Source organism: Hevea brasiliensis, chromosome 3, assembly GCF_030052815.1.
Source record: "Hevea brasiliensis isolate MT/VB/25A 57/8 chromosome 3, ASM3005281v1, whole genome shotgun sequence".
Lineage (NCBI taxonomy): Eukaryota > Viridiplantae > Streptophyta > Magnoliopsida > Malpighiales > Euphorbiaceae > Hevea > Hevea brasiliensis.
This window is the reverse complement of record NC_079495.1, coordinates 15376260-15391944: the sequence shown is the minus strand read 5'-3', so window position 1 is coordinate 15391944 and position 15685 is coordinate 15376260. Positions and strand designations below refer to the sequence as shown.

General features: G+C 32.3%; 2 non-coding genes across 2 annotated transcripts; both read left to right on the top strand.

Moving 5' to 3' along the window:
* The first annotated feature begins 3713 nt into the window (after positions 1-3713).
* On the top strand, positions 3714-3821 carry LOC131178927 (small nucleolar RNA R71). The gene has a single exon (XR_009147934.1). It is a non-coding gene; the product is annotated as a small nucleolar RNA R71 (small nucleolar RNA).
* Positions 3822-9823: 6002 nt separating this feature from the next.
* Positions 9824-9921, top strand: LOC131178897 (U6 spliceosomal RNA). The gene has a single exon (XR_009147905.1). It is a non-coding gene; the product is annotated as a U6 spliceosomal RNA (small nuclear RNA).
* The last annotated feature ends 5764 nt before the right edge of the window (positions 9922-15685 follow it).

Below are 15685 nucleotides of genomic sequence, written 5' to 3'. Positions count from 1 at the left end.
CCGAAAACAAAGTTTGATTTGAACAGGACATGTGTAAAACTGCATAAGGGGAGAATGAGTGTGCATAACTTATGCACTCTCTTATGCAGGTTTTGGTGGAAGATAAAGAGTGTGAAAAACTGATTATGCAAGAGTGCATAGCTTATGCGCTGACTTATGCAAGTTTCGGCTAAAAATGGAATTGTAGGAATTGTGGTCATGCAAGAGTGCATAAGCCGTGCACTCTCCTTATGCAGGTCTCAGCATGTTTTGGTTTTTTTTTTTTTTTTTTTTTTTTTTAAGAGTGTGGTCATGCGGAAGTGCATAAGTTATGCACTCTCCTTATGCAAGTCTCGGCAAGTTTTGGTTTTCAGAATTTGTGGTTATGCGGAAGTGCATAAGTTATGCACTCTCCTTATGCAAGTCTCAGCAGGTTTTAACTTTTGGAGAGTGTGGTTATGCGGAAGTGCATAAGTTATGCACTCTCCTTATGCACCTCTCGGCAGGTTTTGGAATTCAGAATTGATGGTCATGCGGAAGTGCATAAGTTATGCACTCTCCTTATGCACCTCTCGGTGGGTTTTGGGATTTTGGGTTGGTGGTCATGCAGTTGTGCATAAGCTATGCACTCTGCTTATGCACCCCTCGGCAGGTTTGGAGATTCAGAGTTTTTGGTCATGCGGAAGTGCATAAGTTATGCACCCTCCTTATGCAGACTTCGGCAGAGAGAGAAAATGAAGAATTTGAAGTTATGCAAATGTGCATAAGTCATGCACTCTGCTTATGCAGGTTTCGAAAGATATGAAATTTGACAAAATTAGGCTATGCAGAGTTGCATAAGCTATGCACTCTTCTTATGCAGTTTGCAACAGGGATGAAAATGGCAAGAATTGTGGTTATGCAGGATTGCATAAGCTATGCAGTTGCTTATGCACAATTCAACAAGATTAAGATTGCAATGGAACATGATTTGCAAGTGTGAAAAATACCCTAAAATGAAGAAATGTAATTCTATGAAGCATAAACCATGAGAAATTTTCATCAAAAACACATCAATATATACAAAGTTCATCAAAAATGCATCACACAAGCTTGTAGAAGATGGATCCTGCATTAAAAAGCATTTGTGACCCATGCCATTTTGACTCAAATTCTGCAAATCAACATTTAGCACATTAAAACTCAATAAAATCTGCATAAAGTTGCATTTATCTACAAATGATGAAATGAACTCTCCAAGTTATGCTAAGAGAATGCAATATTGTCCACCTTGAATTCCACAACCCAAATAATCTCAAAACTACAAAGATGACCAACTTACCACCATATTAACATTACAAGCACATATACTTAAAAGTTACACACCCAACCTCACCAAAAACACAAGCCATCTGCTGCAGATACCCTTTTTGCTGCAGATTCCATTTTTCCTCTGCATAAACCAGATTGCAGCTCCTGCACAGGTTATGCAGCAAAAACCTATCAGTTTTTGGGAGAGTTTGAAGGACAAAATTTTCAAGTGAAGAATCACTTCCCCAACAGTTCACCAGCCTTTCTTCATTGAAATACATCTACAAGGGATAAGATTCAACAATGTCAAAAATTGAATTTGGGGAGATTTAAGATAAAAACAAAAGTAATGCAAATAAAAGTAAATCAACAAAAGCAAAATAAAAGAACTTGGGGTGCCTCCCAAGAGCGCTAATTTATAGTCTCTAGCTAGACTCTTTTCATGTTTCATGGTGGCTGAAATTGGAATTTATTGCCTCTGTTTCCAATAGGTGCTTCAATGAATCTATACTTCATTTTCTTTCCATCACATGAGAAGATCCTTGTTGCTTTGTCTAAAAATCCGACCATTTCTTTCTTGACAACCTTTGGTGCATCTTTTTCTTTGAGAGATGGTTGCTTTACTTCACTTTTCTCCACTTGCTCAACTTGAAAGATTGGTGCCATAGGACAAGGTGGATTACTATTCAAATCTTGTGCAAATGCAGCCTCTTTTGGATTTTCATCATTGATACCTCCTTCATGGATAAGACAACTTTCAAGAGAAGCCTTCGGATAGCTCTTTCTAAAGTGCTCTTTTACTAACTCATCAACTATATCAATTCTCAAACAAGAGTCTACATCTTCATGTTGCTTCTTCTTATCATTGCCAATGTTGAAGACTAAATGATCCTCTCCGACTCTGAGAGTAAGCTTTTCACCTTTCACGTCAATCAAAGCACCAGCTGTAGCTAGGAAAGGCCTCCCCAAAATGATTGGGATATTAGAATCCTCTTCCATGTCCAAGATGACAAAGTCAACAGGTATATAGAATTTCCCAACCTTCAGAGGCACATTCTCCAAAATCCCTTCAGGATACTTAATTGATCTGTCAGCTAACTGAAGAGAAATGTGGGTTGGCTTAAGATCTCCCATATTGAGCTTCTCATAAATGGAGAGGGGCATAAGGCTAACACTAGCCCCTAAATCACATAAAGCTTTTACAGAACATGATTCCCCAATGTGGCATGGAATTGAAAAACTCCCTGGATCCTTGAGCTTTGGAGGAAGTTTCCTTTGGAGGATAGCACTGCATTCCTCAGTTAAGGCTACAGTCTCATAATCTTCAAGTCTTCTTTTGTTTGAGAGAATTTCTTTCAAAAACTTAGCATAAGAAGGCATTTGGGAAAGAGCATCGATAAAGGGCACATTTATATATAGCTTCTTCAAAACCTCTAAGAACTTCCCAAATTGCTTATCAAGCTTGGCTTTTTGAAATCTCTGTGGAAAGGGAAGCTGTGGCTTGTAAGGCTCTAGAGGTATATATTTCTCTTCTTTCTCTCCAACCTCCTCTTTACCTTTTCTTGCACTCCCTTTTTCACTCTTTTGTTTTTCATCTCCCTTAAAATCTTCCTCATTTTCTCTCTTTTCAACTTTTTCACTCTTCTCATTATGCACTATTTTACCACTCCTCAGTGTGATGGCATGACATTGCTCCTTGGATTTTCTGTTTGACTAGGAAGTTTCCCATAGAATTGGTACTTGATGAGCATGCTTGTTGTGCAATCTGATTTTCCAAAGATCCTATTATGTGTTTGCATTTGTTCTAGCCTTGCTTTCATCTCTCTCAACTCTTCATCACGCTTAATTTGATTAGCAAGAATTTGTTGTAATAAAGCCTGTGGTGGAACTTTGTTCTTCTTTGTCTTGGTAAAGGTGCAGATTTGCATTCTTTTGCTTGAAAACTAGGTGGTGGTTGACTAGGTTGTTGGTATTGATGCTCTTGTTGTTGTGATGGAAAGTTACGAGTTGAAGCTTGATTTTGTTGATTCTCCCATGAAAAATTGGGATGATTCCTCCAAGCATATGAAGGATAATCTACTCCACAGCTCATTGTTCCTTCTGCATGAGTAACTTGTTGAGAACTTCTAGAACATGATGATGAACTGACTAGCATACTTAAATCCTCCATTTTCTTAGCAAGGACATTAGTGAGTGCATCAAATTTGGCATTGATCATGTTGAATGGATCAAGCTCATACATTCCAAAGAACTTGCCTTTTTGAGTTGGAGTTGACCCTCTTGGACTACTCCATAGATGACTGTTCTTTGCTATTTTCTCTAATAACTCATAAGCTTCATCTTCATGCTTAATGATGAATTCCCCTCCAGTTTGAGCATCAATGATTCCTCTGATAGCAGGAGTGACATTTGTGTAAAAATTCTGGTTTATCATCCATTTAGGAATGGCATGATGTGGACATTGTCTCTCCAACTCCTTCCATCTCATCCATGACTCATAAAGAGTCTCATCTTCTCTTGGTCTAAAAGCAATCATTTGATTCCTCAACTCTTGAGTTTTTCCAGGTGGAAAGTATTGGGCAAGAAATGCATCAGTGAGCTGCTCCCAATTTGTAATTGAGTTGTGAGGTAAAGAATCAAGCCAATACAATGCTCTATCTTTCAAAGAGAATGGAAACAATTTTAGCCTTGCTGCATCATCAGATACTCCTGGTTGCTTTTGCATGTCACAGATCATAACAAACTTCTTAAGATGAGTATGAGGATTTTCTGAAGGATGACCTCCGAATTGAGAATTCTGAATCATTTGTAGTACTCCAAAATCCATCTTATAACTATTTGCATTAATTCTTGGTCTTGCTATACTCTCTCTTAAATCATCAAAATGAGGAAATGCGTGATCCATCATACTTCCCTTAGGCACATTAGCATTTACAACTTCTTCACCATGAGCTGCATTTTCATTGTTTCGATCATTTTCACCATTATCACCACTGATTCCAACTCTTTCTTCAGCCATTTCTGTTTCAATTTCAACTGCTCTCAATGCTTCTTTTCTTCTTCTAATTTCTTTCTTGTTGTCTCTACAAAACTTCTCAATTTCAGGATTAAATAATAAGGATGTGTCACTTGTGCTTCTAGCTCTTCTCATAAAAGATTAAGAGTACCTAAAAAAACAAACAAACACAAAATGAAAAGATAACAAAGATAAAACTATAAACAACTAAAATAATCAAGAATTCAATCTTAAACAAACAACTCCCCGGCAACGGCGCCAAAAACTTGATATGTCCCAACCGCAAGTGCACGGGTCATTCAAGTAGTATAGAAAAAGATATCGTTCCTACGAGGAGTTGTGTTAATGATTGAATTTTTGATGTAAAATAAAATATGTTAAAATTGTATTTTAATCATATTAATAAAAGAAATTTAGGAATTTGAAGCAGAAGATATGAAAATGCAAAATTAAATTCAAACAATGACTAATTTAATAATTCGCAAAATAAAGAAATTGATAATAATGAAAATTAATAAAATGAGATTAAACTAAACACTCAAAAGTGAAATTCCAAGCAATAATTGATGAAAGACGATTCTGGAGTTAAGGGTTCATATTTAAGTCATTTTGGGATTTTTCCTAGCTAGCCCAATCCATGAAATTTATGGATTTAAAGGAGATTAATTCTAAAATCCTTTGAAAACTCTTTCGAGTGAGACAAAGAGTGCCTTAATTAACTTAATCCTACTTTCGTGGAGTTAAAATTAACCAAGACCCATTAGGTTCTTTAATCAATATATTAAAACCCTCTTAACCCTTAGTCTATTTCTAGATCTAAGTTAATTAAGTCCAATTTCTTGATTAACTATCACTTGGTTTTCTCCTTTCGGTGCTTCAACCAAGGATTAAGAACATAACTTAATGGGGCCCTTCATTAAGCATGTGAATAAGCACACAAGAAATGGATTAAACCTCATAAATTCATTAAATTGGGACTAACCCAGTTCAAATCCACAAAAATAACTAAATATTACATCCCTTACTCTAGAATCAAAATGAAACTACTCACTACCCATAATGTCTACAAGATATTCTGAATTTAAATGGAAATAAAGCTCTAATCTAAGCTAAGAAATAAAAAACTCAACACTAGAAATGTAGGAAAAGGTAAGAAGAGAAAGAAATCCCAAATCTGGTTGGAAATGGTGTGGAAAACTAAATGTGACTCTTCAGCTGCCCTTGCTCCTGCTCCTTTCCTTCCTTTCTTTCTTCCTTTTTCTCTAAAATGGGAAATGAGGCTATTTATAGTATTTTTCTGACATGGAGCCCTAAAATAGTGTGTTTGAGGAGAGATTTTACGAGGAATCTTCTTGACTCATTAATGAACTCTTTGTTGGAGTGCATAAGTGATCGCATAAGTCATGCGATCCCTTATGCAGTTTTCGACTGGTTTCTAGTTCACTTATGCGAAACTGCATGACTTGGTGCATAGGTTATGCACAATTCCGTGAGAGTGCATAAGGGAGGCGTGAATGTGCATAAGCTATGCAGTCTCCTTATGCACATTTCGGCAGGTATTGGAACAGTGATTTTTCTCCTTATGCAGATCCGTATAGCTTATGCGACAAGTTATGCACAATTTGGTCAATGCATATTTCAGCTTGAAAACTTGTTTTTGACATCTTTGGCTGTAGAAGTTACTCCTCAATGGCAAAATTTCTCTTCAGTCCTTCAAAAACACCATTTTTCCTACAAAACAAAGTAAAAATTACAAATTAATCTAAAATTGACAATTATGAAAAACTAACTAAATAACTAATGAAATTAGCTAAAAATAACTAATAATAAAATAAAATGGCTATGAAATTAGACCTAAATGACTATGCAAAATGTATGCATCAATGTGCAAGGTTTTGAAGTGTCTATCCCTTGCCTATATCTTCTTAGCTAAAAAGTCACCCAACTAGTCATTTGGAGATGGAAGTGTTTAGAGGGAATTATTGGATATAAGGTAGTCAAATGATGTCTCACCAATCCTAGAACAAATTTTCTAAACCTTTCAAGGCGAAATACCAGCTTGTACTTGAAGAGAGAAATGATTAGGCATTCTTTGATTTAAACCTTCTCATTTTAAACATTTGGCCCTTTTTCCCAATTAAAATTTACCCTTGCAAACCCCTTTGAGCCTTTTTATCCCTAATTTTTCTTGAAATCCTTATTGTTACCTAGCCAATGAACCAAACACTCCAACCCTTTTCATGAGAATAATTATTACAACATTAGGTACATATATATATATACATACATATATATATATATATATATATATATATATATATATATATATATATATATATATATAAAGTAAAGTAAAAAATATACAACAAAAGGGAGAAGAAATGCTTGTCATCTTGTAAAAAATGCTAGTATATGTGCTTTTCACTATTGCCATTCAAAATGAAAGAAATCCACCCAAAATATTAAAAGAAATGAGTTTGGGGGTGGCAAATTTTAGGGACAAGCATCAAAAGAAAATGCAAATACAAGTCGAAAGTATCAAAATGTCCCTCCATTTTATGTGTTTTGTAAAATATGCTAGCACTTGACAATCCTCATTGTGTATTTCTTTCTCCTATATAAAAAAAGAGAAAAAGATATAATAAAGTGTACCTTATGTTTCAAAATTGAAAATATTCTCATGCTTTGAATACTTTTTACCCATCTTTCTTCTTAGCCTCATTTTGAACCCCATGGCCCCATTACATCCCTAAAAAGACCTTTGATCTCTTGATAGTACTTGTTACATTAGTGGAGATAGGAGTAGGGAATTTGCCTATGGGATTGGAAAATTATCTATCCATTCATTTAATTCCATCATTCTATATAGAGACACTTTGCCTATTGATTGTCCTAGAATTCCTTTTGAGCATGACTTTCACTTTTGATTTGTTGGTTTGGGGATTTTGAATGATAAATTGACTTGATGGCTAAGCGGTGAAAGCTTGGATAAGCATTAAATTCTTTGCATTTTGAAGGATGGGTATATGGATTGCTAGTATGGCTGAAGGTGTGTTAAGTTACTTTAATAGGTGATTTTCATAGCTCTTTGGATAAGGCACCCCTAAAAGTTTTGCATCACATTTTAAAGTTTGCTTGAGGACAAGCAAAAGCTTGAGTTTGGGGGTATTTGATGCATACATTTTGCATAGTCATTTAGGTCTAATTTTATAACCATTTTTATTTGATTATTAGTCATTTTTAGCTAATTTCATTAGTTAATTAGTTAGTTTTTCATAGTTGTCAATTTTGCATTAATTTGTAATTTTTACTTTGTTTTGTAGGAAAAATGGTGTTTTTGAAGGACCGAAGAGAATTTTGCCATTGAGGAGTGTCTTCTACAGCCAAAGATGTCAAAAACAAGTTTTCAAGCTGAAATATGCATTGATCAAATTGTGCATAACTTGCCGCATAAGCTATGCAGATCTGCATAAGGAGAAAAATCACTGTTCCAGAACCAGCCGAAATGTGCATAAGGAGACTGCATAGCTTATGCACATTCACGCCTCCCTTATGCACTTTCACGGAATTGTGCATAACCTATGCACCAAGTCATGCAGTTTCGCATAAGTGACCCAGAAACAGCCGAAAACTGCATAAGGGACTGCATGACTTATGCAGTCCACTTATGCAGTCCCATAAAGAGTTCATTAATGAGCTGGCAGAAGATTCCCTCAGATAATTCCTCCTAGAACATACCATTTTAGGGCTCCATGTCAGAAAATACTATAAATAGTCCCATTTTCCCATTTTAAAGGGAGACAAGGAGCAGAAAAGGAAAGGAGAGGAGAGGCAGAATTTGAAGAGTCACTTTCACCTTCCACACCATTTTCAACCAAGATTTGCAGATTTCTTTCTTTCCTTACATTTTTCCACATTTCTAGTGTTTAATTTCTTATTCCTTAGCTTAGATTAAAGCTTTATTTCCATTTAAACTCAATACATCTTGTAAGCATTATGGATAGTGAGTAGTTTACTTTTGATTCTGGAGTAAGGGTTGTAATATTTGAGATATTTTGTGGATTTTGATTGGGTAATCCATATTTTGTGGTCTTAATGAGTTTTATTCATTTCTTGTGTGCTTAATGACATGCTTAGTGTAGGATCCCATTAAGTAATGTTCTTAATCCATGGTTGAAGCACCGAAAGGAGAAGGCCTTGTGATAGATAATCAAGGAATTGGACTTAATTAACTTAGATCTAGAAATAGACTAAGGATTAAGAGGATTCACAGATTAATTAAAGAACTTAATGGGTCTTAATTAATTCTAACTCCACGAAAGTAGGATTAGATTGATTAAGGCACTTTTTGTCTCACTCGAAAGGGAATTCAAAGGAATTAAGCATTAATCTCCTTAAAACCATTAGTTTCACAAGATTGGATAACCAATTTAAAATCCCAAAATAGCTCGAATATGAAATCCCGAACTCCGGAATCGCCTTTTTACCATTGTTAATTCTAATCGAATTTAATTACTTGCCATTTTGAATATTGCCATATTTGAACTTGCTTATTTCAATTTGATGCAATTTTAGTTTAATTAATACATTGTTGAATAGATTATTAATTTTGCATACATAGATTTCACATTCTCAATACCCATTAATTCATTACTTTAATTTAAAAAATATTTCAATTTACTCAACTTTTTATATCAAAAATTCAATCATTAACACAACTCCTCGTGGGAACGATATCTTTTCTATACTACTTGTACGACCCGTGCACTTGCGGTAGGGACGCATCATGTGCTTATGGTGGACAAGCTAGAAGGACTACAATTGAGGTCCTAAGAGCATCCTAAGGTAGATGGATTCATTAATTGTGCACCTTGAAGGTTAGTAATCAAAACCCCTCTTTTAGTTAGGATTTAATGAATTAAATTCCTAAAGTTCAATTCTTGATGGCAAATGAATGTTTAGTGCATGCTAAAATGTATTTTGGTATGCTTTTGGGCATTGAAAATTGATTAGGCACATAACTCATCAAGCATGATAAATGTAACCCTAGATTGAATTTTAAATTTCAATGTTCTAATGCCCTAAATTCCATGCTTCCTAGCCTTCAGATATTATTGTGATTATTATTTTATGGCGATCTGGAGCTGTGTGTGTGAGTGGGTGTGTATGTGGATATGGGCAGGACGCGTAAACATGGCTGGATCTTGACTCGTTGGGATCCTATCCTTATTATGGATAAGTCGGGGTAGGCATGCTTTGAGTTGATCTCACTGGCTCCCGCATTTAGATATTAAGAGAAAGTTTGGCTTTGAGTTAATCTCGCTGGCAGAGGTTGGAAACTAACAGAGCTGTATAGGGGATCAGCTCCCTTATATATACGTGCGAGTATGGATGTGACACACAAGTATGTGAGTGCTCCAGATTTCCTTTGATGTGATTGTGACTTAATTTGTTTTGTAACGATTAGGCTCCAACCACTAGAGGAATTGTCTACTTTGGCCATAAGCCTCACGGTTTTGTCCCATAGGTGGAGTGGAGAACTTCCCAGGAGGTTACCCACCCTAGCATACAGAGAAGATTAGCATGGCCCCTGCACAAGGATGACACGCACAAATCGAGAAATAAAGGTCCCTTAGGCAAATCCCACATCGACAAAGCACGGAGTTGGTCTTGGGTTCAAAAAGTAATGATATATAAAATGGTGAAACTAATCACTAGAGACGCCTTTTGGTGGAATGGCCTGGAGAGTTGGAAGAACTCCAGGGTTAAGCGTGCTCACTTGAGAGAAATCCTAGGATGGGTAACCTCCTGGGAAGTTCTCCACTCCACCTATGGGACAAAACCGTGAGGCTTACGGCCAAAGCGGACAATTCCTCTAGTGGTTGGAGCCCGATCGTTACAATTGGTATCAAAGCCGCTAGTGTGTCCTCTTGGGCGATAGTGGGGCAAACCTCAGCGAGGATGCTGAGTCCCGAAAGGGGGGGAGAAAGGTCCCTTAGGCAAATCTCGCATCGACAAAGTACGGAGTTGTTCTTGGGTTTAAAAAGTAATGATATATAAAATGGTGGAACTAATCACTAGAGACGCCTTTTGGTGGAATGGCCTGGAGAGTTGGAAGAACTCTAGGGTTAAGCGTGCTCGCTTGAGAGAAATCCTAAGATAGGTAACCTCTTAGGAAGTTCTCCACTCCACCTATAGGACAAAACCGTGAGGCTTACGGCCAAAGCGGACAATTCCTCTAGTGGTTGGAGCCCGATCGTTACATGTTTAAAATATGTGAAGATGATGCATTTCACTCTTACAATGCACTAGACATAGATAGTTATAGAAATTATGAGTAAAATCAATATCTTACTCTATGAGTCAAACGCTCATTCCTGTTTACCCATTTTTTCAGGTTACAGGAGAGTTTATTCCTGTGTTTAACCTACTTTCTACCTCCTAGGTCTACTGGCTATTATTTCTAAATTTTGTATTGTTAAATTTAAATTTTAGATCTTCGCATGTGTAAAATCATTTTACTTAGCTTGGGATTGTAATTTTGGAATTGTAAACTTATTAATCTATGTATGTGGAATGAGTGGATGGATGGATGTGTTAAATGAGGGAGTTGGACTCCCATTTGATCTTATATTGAGTTGTTAATAATTGTGAGGGAGAGTTGAGCTCTCCATATATATGTATATTGTGATCACAGGTCGGGTGAGCTAAAAACTCCCCGTTAGATGATTCAGTTTATGGCCGAACTCTGTCTAGTTAATTTCTTGAAATTAGGCTTGTATATGGGTTTCAAGGTTGGGCTAATGAATAGTTAGGCTTACTATGGGCTTTGGGGGCCTTATACTGATTCAAGTTTTAGTACTGGTGCGGCCCATAATTTGGGTCGTAACAATAATATTCAATGAAGAGGATATTTGTCTTAGTTCATAAGTTAGTCAAATCAACTTATAAGCTCTAAAAATAAATTGACTCATCTATTTATAACAATTTTTTTAACCATAAGTTGAGCTTATAAGCTAAAGAAGAATAATTTAGAGGACCCGATTTTTCTTTTTTAGTATTTGTAAATTATGTGCTTATAAGTTAGTTTAATCAAGAATTTTACTATATTATTTTCATTTAATTTTTAAAATTTCATCATAATATTATTTAATATCTTTTTAATTATTTTAATAATAAATATACTTATAAGCTATTTTTTACCAAACATTATCTATCACTTATAATTATTTTAACTAAGCACGTAAGTGTTTAAAATTTTAAATTTTTATAAATTCAAATTTATAAACTTATTTTCATAAATTAAGCCAAATACCTTCTAAACGAAATTTAAAGTTCTTAATTCCATTTTTGGTTATTCCCAAATTACACATGTCTCTTCAAAATGCCAATTTCTCCATAGCTTTAAAAGTTAAGTCTAACTTGTGAGAGTAGAACAAATTGTGTATTCCATATCCAACTATTATAAAGTTACCGAAAATAAATTAATATTTATGTTATTCACAAATTAATTATATATCATTTTTTAAAAAAAATTAATTTGACTAATGCATAACTAGTAAAAATTAACTAATTATATTAATATTACCAAATTTATGGTGCAATGAGTAATTTGTTAATAATTGATAAGTTTTTAAATTTACATTAGTCTATAATAATTATTTCTAATCTTTTTTTTTTTTGAAAATAAAAGGGATAATATTAATAAAAGTCCTCACACAGAGCTTGAACAATAAAATCTAGTGGATGGTCAATCCATTCACCTACATCTGACGCATAATGGGTCGTTCTAGCTAACCTATAAGCCACACCATTCGTAGACCTGTAAACATGTGCAAAAATAACTGAATCAATCTCAGACAATTGAGACTTACAATCCGAAATAAGCAAGCCAAAAGAAGATGAATCCTGATAAAAGGGATCCTTGAGAGGCTGAATTACTCCTAAAGCATCAGATTCAATAATAACTCACGACTAGCCCTTGGAAAGCACCCAACTGAGTGCCTCTTTGATACTAACAGCTTCAGCCTCCTTTGCCATTAAATTACCCTGCAATACCATGTTCTTTGCTGCCAAGAACCTACCATTCCAATCCCGTGCTACGAATCCCTCACCAAAACGAAAATCTGGAATTGCCGTGGTAGCATCAACATTAATCTTTAGCCAATCACGAGAAGGCTTAGACCAACGCCTGATCAAAGACAGAAAAGCAGCAGGGAGGACATTTGGTTGAACAGCCTACCACTTATGAAAAGCGAAATTTGCCTACTGCCAAACTTAATACGCTGTAAGGAACTTACCATTCCAGACTTTATCATTCCTGAAATTCCAGAGTGACCGGTAAATAAACAAACCCTATTTCTAATCTTAATATTGAATTAATGTTATTATTTTTTTATTCTAATATATCTTAGAGGTATTGATTTTTTTAATATAGTTTTTTAATAAAAGGCTTACTCTATTGAAAGTAAATCAAAATAAAAGTGAAAAATGTATTAAATATTTGAGCATATCATATTACCTATTTTTTTTAAGCAAAGAAATTAATTTTATTTATAAATGGTGATAGTGATCTACAATAAAATCCATCTCTTAAATTAAAATATTATATAAAATTATTTTCTCGTGTCACTAATAATTACATAAAACTATTTTTGTTATGAGAATTCTTCAATAACACTTTTTTTTTTATTAAAAATTTACACCACAATCGATATATTAACAATTAAAATTTTTAACTTAATTTTTAAAAATTACATTAATTTATAGAATTTAATTAAATATCACAATTCATCCACAATAATATTGATTAATAATACTTTTTATTAAAGAAATTATTTATTTTTTATTGTTTGATATAGAAATAAATGACAAATTGTTATTTGTTAGTATTTTGATAGGTTTTTTTTTGCCAAATTTTGATATATCAATAAAGGTAAAATGTTTAATTAAGTCCTTGTATTTATTGAAAAAGTTTAATTTATCTTATTTTTAGCTTTTTGTCTAATTTAATTCAAAATTTTCAATTTAAACTCAATTTAATATAATAAATTTAATTTCTTGATTTTGAAACTAAATTTTTTTATTTTTTAATTTAAGCCTAATATTGTTATATCTAATAAATTTTATATTAAAGAGATTGACCAAATTAATCCAATTGGTGCTCACTCTCTTGTCTTATATAGGGCCATACCCATAGAAAAAATCAAAAAATAATATCATTGGCTTTTTCATGTGAGCGTGGATATGATAAGAGAAAGAATATTGATTGGATTGACTTGAGTAACTTTTTCGATACTTAAGTAAGTAATTAAAACTAAATAAAATATAAAATTAATTAAAGATAATAATATCAAAATTCAAAAATTAAGAAACCCAATTTCTTATTTCATCATTTTTGAACTAAATTAGTTTTAAATCAAAATTTAAGTTAAATTAAATAAAAAATTAAAAATAATTAAATTAAACTTCTATACAAAAGTGTAATTTAGCTTTAAGCAGATTAACTAATATAAAAGAAAATAAATTTGATATTTTTTATTAATTGAGTATAAATTTGATAATTTTTTTTAAATTAATACGTTTTGTTTGATATTAAATTTAGAGATATAAAAATACTTTTAAAAAATATAATTTTAAATATTATTGGAAAATAATTTTAAAAAATTATTATTTTAATATTATTAAAATTAACATTTATTTAATTTAATTTAATGTATTTTTAATATTTTTTAATTAATATATTTAAAAAATAATTTTCTCGACCACAATCCGCTGCAACTGCAAAGCGGTAAATTGATGCACACCAATGATTCGTACACATGGATACAGCCAAGGAAAACCAAGCCCCACGTGCTAATGCTTTCTCTTCCTTTTTTTTTTAATATATTAATCTATTTCGTAAGCTTTGGGCAGTCAACTTTTGACAACTTAGCCACACTTTCAAAATGTAGACCTAACGTTGCCACATATCAAACTAACCTTGTTTTTCCCTTAAATTACGGTTGTACCCCACGACAAATTCTCCCGTGAGTGTAATATTCCTGGATTCCATGTACCGCCACTACAGTAACTGAAATACGATACTGAAAGTGATTTTAATATAAAAAAAGGGAAATTATAATGCATGTTATTTAAATTTTCATTTTAATTTTAAATAATTTTATTTTCATTATTAATTAGTTAATAAATAAATTAGAAAAAAAATTATTTGATGTGATATTATTTATTAATCATTATTTTTTAAATTATATTTATTTGTCAATAAATTTTTGCCTGAGTAATATTAATTATTTATTTTTAAAATTGTAAAATTTTGAATTCAAAGAACAATAAAAATTTAATAAAAATTATTGAAATAATCAATAAGTTTTGATTGAGTATATTGAAATTATTCTTTAGATAATGAGGCTATGGATCCTAAATAAAACCAAAGTCAAAAACTGAATTTCAATTATAAAATTATTTGAGAGTGGTTTTGAGTGTGAGAGTTGTGAGAGGTTTGATTGATTGAATTTGTGGTAATTAATAAGAGAAGCTGGTGGTTATATGAGATTTTTAGTCTCTATTTGACATTGAGGTTTTAATATCAAAATAGGGTAAATTTATTATTGAAATTGTTATGGAAAAAAATATTATTTTAATATATATTAATTAGAGAGTAGTAAAAAAATTAAATTAAATTTAATAAATTTTAATTATAAAAATATTAATATAATAAAATATATTTTTTAATTATTTTTTTTAATTATTTTATTATTTTAGTGTTTTAATAATTAAAACACGTTAAATTTAATTTTAATTTTTTAAAATACTTTCTAATTAACATATTTGAAAAAAAATATATTTTTCTCCATATCAATTTCAACAACAACATTAAATAGACCTTAAGAGGGAGAAATATAAGAAAATGACCTTATTGAATTATTTGCAGAGCTAATTATTATAAGAGTACTAAAAAATAATATTTTTTTAAATATAATAAATTAATTTTTATTAAATTATAAAGAGATGAGACCCTTATTTTTTTAGAGAAAATGTGTATGTGTATAGATGCATATACACTGAATGCACATAATAATCTCTATGTTTACAGGATAATTTTTATATTTTAGATTTGGTTTATGGCTTTATGCCAAATTCTAATAAAAAGGAAAATTGTTTTCCATTTATTAAAAAAAATAAATAAAATAAAAAGGCAAAGATTTAATAGTGTAATTAACATATAAAAATTGATTGTAAACCAATTAACACCATAATTACAGCTAATAAATTGGACTTGATATATAATACACTTAACTAGACCAACTCAAATTCAATGATAATATTGGCATCCAATGATCATTTTGTGCTATAGTCAAAGCTTTTTCTTTTTGCTTTTGGTTTTGGTTTTGACATTTT